General features: G+C 48.9%; 1 pseudogene; it reads right to left on the bottom strand.

The window, feature by feature from the left end:
* The window catches only part of LOC107116704, a 47,258-nt pseudogene that overhangs the window by 24,382 nt on the left and 17,198 nt on the right, over window positions 1–5,678 (bottom strand).

The following is a 5,678-nucleotide window of genomic DNA, read 5'->3' as shown; positions in this document are numbered from 1 at the left end:
AGGCCCCCGGTCCAAAACAGTCCAGTGGCACATTTAAGACCCAGTTTTATTCAGGTACAAGCTCTCCCTTTTCTGCGAGGACAGATCTGCACGTTCTCCAGCAATCCAGAACAGTCCAGTGGAGCCTGAGCGGTGGGTGTTGCCTTCTGACACACTTCCGGTAATGTCAGGGGGTTGTGTGTATGCAAATAAATTATGCTAATGATTTATGCTAATGAGCTCCTGCACCTCTTTTTCTACGAAATGACCCCTGGCCACAGTTGCCATTTTGTGTGAACAGAGCGATACACAGTGCATTCCGTGTGCATACATATTCCGTGTACATACAGAGCGATACACAGTACATATTCCGTGTACATACATCCAGCTTTGGTACACTTGAACGTGAACCCCTAAAAATCTGTTATTTTATGTTCACATGGAAATCCCTGCATAGTCCTCTTGGGTTACCAGATGTCCTCATTTTAGAGGAAATGCCCTTCTTTTTGTGTGCCCATCCTCTTTTGGGCTCTTTTAAAAACCGGATGAAAACGTCCTCTTTTTGGGGGGAGGGGGTAAGGAATATTTCTTGTTAGTAGTAATTATCACAGCTTTACACAGTAGGGTCACTCTTAAGTAAGCCATCTTAAATAACTAATCAGCTATTGCCAGCACTTTATGAATCATGATTTATTTATAACTGAATTGTTTTTAGAGGATTTTACGTTTTAACTGTTGTTTGTATTGACCAGTGTAGGTCGCCCTGAGCCTGCTCGTGGGGAGGGCAGGGTATAAATTGAATGAATAAAATAAATAAAAATTTAAAAATCTGTCATCGTGATCCCTTGTTTGAAGCAGTCGGTCGGGAAATATGTCCTTGTTTTTGCTTTCCAACACATGGTAACCCTAGTTTACACAAAATGGAGCTTGTGCATATCGGGAGCATCACAGTGTGGGATCCTATGACCTTTTGGTTGTAATAGTCAAAAAACAGCAAATAACAACTGTGCACTGCACAAACCCGCACCAAAGTTAACAAAAAGAGACTTCAACACAAAGGTAATTCAACACATGTAATCCATCATAGGAAAATACAAAAGTCCACAATATCCCAAAGGGAAAGAACAAAGTCCAGAATAGAAATTTCTCAAAGGGAAACAATGAAGTGTGGAATAGATATCAAAACTTTTCCTAGGTATTGTTCAGTGTTTCGGACTTCTGGTCCTTCCTCAGGAACAAAAAGCCACTACAGGAAGTCTCATTGCAATTTCTTAACAGGCAAACTTTATTCAGTTTCTATATGGGCCAGGTCTCCTAAGCTTTAGAAAGCACCTACCAAGGTTGCTATTATGTAAGTTGGACCAAACATGTGTTGAATTACCTTTGTGTTGAAGTCTCTTTTTGTTTACTTTGGTGCAGGTTTGTGCAGTACACAGTTGTTATTTGCTGTTTTTTGGCCATTGTTTACTGTGGACTGTATTATTGTTGTTGCTTTTGGTTGTAATGCCTGCTTCATCTACCTCCCAGGTTCATTGTAGAGATAAACTTGTGGCATGCAGAGACCCTGGAACCACCCTGCGGTGCGGTGGAAAGTGCCATCAGGTCACAGCCAACTTATGGCGACCCTGCAGGGTTTTCAAGGCAAGATACATCCAGCAGTGGTTTGCAATTGCCGGCCTCTACATAGCCACGCCGGACTTCCTTGGTAGTCTCCCATCCAAGTACAAACCAGGGCCGACCCTGCTTAGCTTCTGAGATCTGACAAGATCCAGCTACAGGACTCAAAATAATAAGCTCTACAGTCCTCTGCACTGTGAATTAATGGCAGAGGTGGTTTGAAATCTTGCACTGGGAAGTGACAGCATTGTCTAACAAAGCAGTCTGTAACCTCCAATAATGCAGCCTTTTTATTCCGTATTCGACAAAATCTTACCATTTACTGTATTTGAAGTTCTGATCTCAAATACAGTAGTGTCTTAGATACCCTCCGGTCTGATTTCTTTCTTTTTTTTTGGGCAGTCATTACTCCTTCCTCCTCCGGCCGCAAGAATTAAATCCAGCTCATTAAACTCTCTTTAGAAAGTTAGGAAAGTAAGCCCAGATGAAATGATTATCACAGCAGGACATGTCTCAGGATAAATGAAGAATTTTGATAGGGAAAAGAGCAGCTTTGAACAAAACATCCTGCAGAACAGCAAGATTAATGTGCCTTTCAACGCTGTCTTTAACCAGACTGTCTTGAAATTACATTTCTTTTTCCCCTCTCTTTTAAATCAGTGTTGGGTTCTGGAATGGGAGAGGTTTAATAGTGTGCAAGGGTCAGATCTGGTTTTGCATCTATCATCAGCCGGTGGATGAAAGTGTTGGGAGGCGGGAGGGACGACACCCTGACTCTCTCCTTCTCAGGCCCTCGCAGGGTCAAGCCCAGCAGACATCAGGCCCAGTGGGGGAACTGAGGCACCTTATAAAGAGCTGCACACCAGCCAGTTGATCGATGGTGGCTGGCCCCATAAGACTCAGGCAGCCATTGCAGCCAGCTGTCTGAGAATCTGCCCGGGAAGCTCCACCCTGTTTGGAAAGGAAGGTAAAGAGGCAGAGGTTGCTCTGGAGGTTCTATTGGTCTCTCTCACAGGTGGGGCCATACTCCTGTAAGGATTCTGGGTAGAGGGAGGCCACTGGGTGTGCCCCAGGCCTAGCTAAAGCCTTCAAAAGCCTTGAGGGAGGAGGGGGAGGAGGAGGAGGAGATTGGATTCATACCCCACCCTTCACTCTGCGTCTCAGAGCAGCTTACAAGCTCCTTTCCTTGCCCCTCCCCACAACAGACACCCACAACAGGTAGGTGGGGCTGAGAGAGCTCTCTCTCGGGGACTGCCCTTGAGAGAACAGCTCTGGGAGAACTTGTGACTGACCCAAGGTCACACCAGCAGCTGCAAGTGGAGGAGTGGGGAATCAAACCCGGCTCTCCCAGATTAGAGTCTGCGCACTTAACCACTACACCAAAAAAAGGATTGATCAGCTCTGGCTCCTAGCTGAGAAGGGAGTAGAGCCAAGGGAGAGGCGGTGGATTAGGGTGGTACCCAGCCTGCCTCCCCTTCTGTCTGATAGGGTTGCCAGGTCTTACCTGGGTTCCAGTGGGGGGCCTCCATCCCCTGGCGATATTGGCATGCCTGCCGAAGTGACATCATCCTGCAGGGCATGCTGCCCGGCTCCTATGCACCACAACAATGTCACCTGGAAGTGATGTCATTGCACCAGGCACGTCATGCGGGGGGACGCTCTAGCCCATGGGTAAAAAAACCTCTATGGTCACCATGGAGTTTGTACCCAAACGCTAGAGCATCCCTGCACAAGGTGCCTGGCACAATGACGTCACCTCCAGGCGACATGATCACGCCAGGCACGTCAGCCTTCAAAAGCCTTGAGGGAGAAGGACAAGGAGGATGGGGCTCTTCGGGGGCCGGGCTCCCCCACCAGCCAATGGGCCGGTGGCAGATTGGGGGGGGGCAGAAAGTGAGAGAAACCTCGCTCCCTCCAAAGGGTTGGCAGTCCTACTGTCTGAGACCAAGGGAAGGCGTGCCAGCCAAATAAAGCCCTGGCGCAAAGCAGCCGGGACTGGGATTCCTGCACAAAGTTGCGAACACATTTCTACGAGAGGGGATTGTAGATTCAAACACGGAGACTCAGCTTTGCCGGGGGGGGGGGACCCCCCTCAGGATCATTGATTCGTCCCATGCCCAGACACGATTCCTTACACAGCCACAGGGATAGGATCCAGCAGGATTTTCAGTGACCCAGTCAAGGCTCTTTGCTAGAACCACGAGTGCCAAGACCTCCTAGAGGAGAACTACGAACAGCCAACTTGTTGAATAAGAAGTCACTGCACAGAACCTGAGTGTTCCACACTTGTGTAATGTGACAGCCTCCTGTTCTATTAATTTAATTTTTCAAACTGGTTGAGTCACATGTTCCTCAGTCTTCTAGGCCGATTAATTTCAACGGACGTAGAAAGGCGCAACTCTGTTTAGGGTTGCACTGCTGGACATCAATACAAGTGACGTTTGCGAAGAATTTGTCCTTCCCCCCCCTTTTCATAGGGGTGCCATTTGTCCATTTTTGGTGGGCAAACCCCTGCCAAAACACCCCCGTTCCCCACCGATGCACCAATAAGTGGCAGGAGAAAACAGGGTGGAGATGAAAGTACACCACTGTCACATCAACAATGTCCTACCACCAATGCTCCCTCTAAGATATGGAGTCCTATGAGCAAAAATTCTACTTTGTGAGCTACTGGCATTCAAGGTGTGAGCGAGTGATTTGGCTACTGCATAAATTAGCTTGCTCTGGAGCCCTCCTTCCTGAGCTAAGACAAAAATGTGTGAGCCAGAGGCTAAAAAGCTGTGAGCTAGCTCACACTAACTCAGCTTAGAGGGAGGACTGCCTACCACCACCACCCCCAAGCCTCCCAGGGATCCAGGCGTGTATCATGCAACAATGCCCCTGCATTATATACTTCTGTCGGGGGCTACGCAATTTGACTTCAGATTTCCGTAAAACCAGCAGTGATAATTGTTCCATAATTTACAAAGCAATGCTAGACTCATTAAAATCTTATTTCGAGATATTTTTCCCCTCCAGTTGACATCTGCTCAAAGCATATCCACGTGATAACCAAGGTTAGGCATTCACTAATTTTAGATATTCTTCACAGAGCTCTGAATCCTGCTAACAATATTTTACATTCAAGGTATACGTGATGAGGAGGCCTGTCTGTGTTTTGCCCTCCTGAGGTCTCCCCCCCCCAATTGGAGGGAGGGGGTAGATGCAGGATACTGGAATAGATTCCATAGATCTTTTCCGCTACTGGAGGTGCTCTGTAAGGCAAGGAAGACTCCACCCTTGAGTCACAAATTCTGGATTGGGCAATTCTTGGAGATTAGGTGGTAGAGCCTAGGGAGGGCAGGGTTTGGGGAAGGAGGGACTTCAGTGGGTTGAATGTTGGGTTGCCAGACCTCAGGTCCAGGTGGGGGACCCCTCACTTCAGGGGGCTTCAATCCACCCCTGCTGGTGGGTGGGGAAGCCTGCCCCCCCCAGCCCCAACCCTCAAGAGTTACTACCCGTCCGGCCATCCCTCTCCCACCCCTCCTGTCCAATTTAAAGGGCTTCAGCTGGTCAGTGGAGACAACGTGGCCCACCAATCAGCTGAAACCCTTTAAATCGTGCAAGAGGGGAGGGAGAAGGGTGGCCGAGTGGGTGATCACTCTTGGGGGCGGGGCTTAGGGGCATCCCCACCCACCCCCAGAACGCCCCCAAACACTCTTGGGGGTGGAGCTTAGGGGCACCCACCCCCAGAACGCCCACCCCCAGAACGCCCCCAAATCCCCCTGCCGGAGTGAGGAGGGGGGCCTGGCAACCCTAGTTGAGCGCTACAGAGTCCACCACCCTCCAAAGCAGCCATTTATTCCAGGGGAACTGACCTCTGTAGTCTGGAGATGAGTTGTAATGCTGGGAGATCTCTGGGCCCCGTAACTGCTTAACCCTTCCCATCCCCACCGTTTTCACAGTTCAGACTATTTCCCCACTGACACCAGCATCTTTTTTCCCCTCCAGAGGGGACAAGATACAGGATTCTGTATTGTTCCCTCAAAAACAGGAAAGCAGCTGGGAGCTCAGTGTTGAAGAGACCAAGGACTGAAAGGGAA

This window comes from Gekko japonicus, unplaced genomic scaffold (assembly GCF_001447785.1).
Source record: "Gekko japonicus isolate JY-2015 unplaced genomic scaffold, Gekko_japonicus_V1.1 scaffold598, whole genome shotgun sequence".
NCBI classification, from domain to species: domain Eukaryota; kingdom Metazoa; phylum Chordata; class Lepidosauria; order Squamata; family Gekkonidae; genus Gekko; species Gekko japonicus.
Note: the sequence above shows the minus strand (reverse complement) of the source record. Positions and strands in the feature narration are given on the sequence as shown.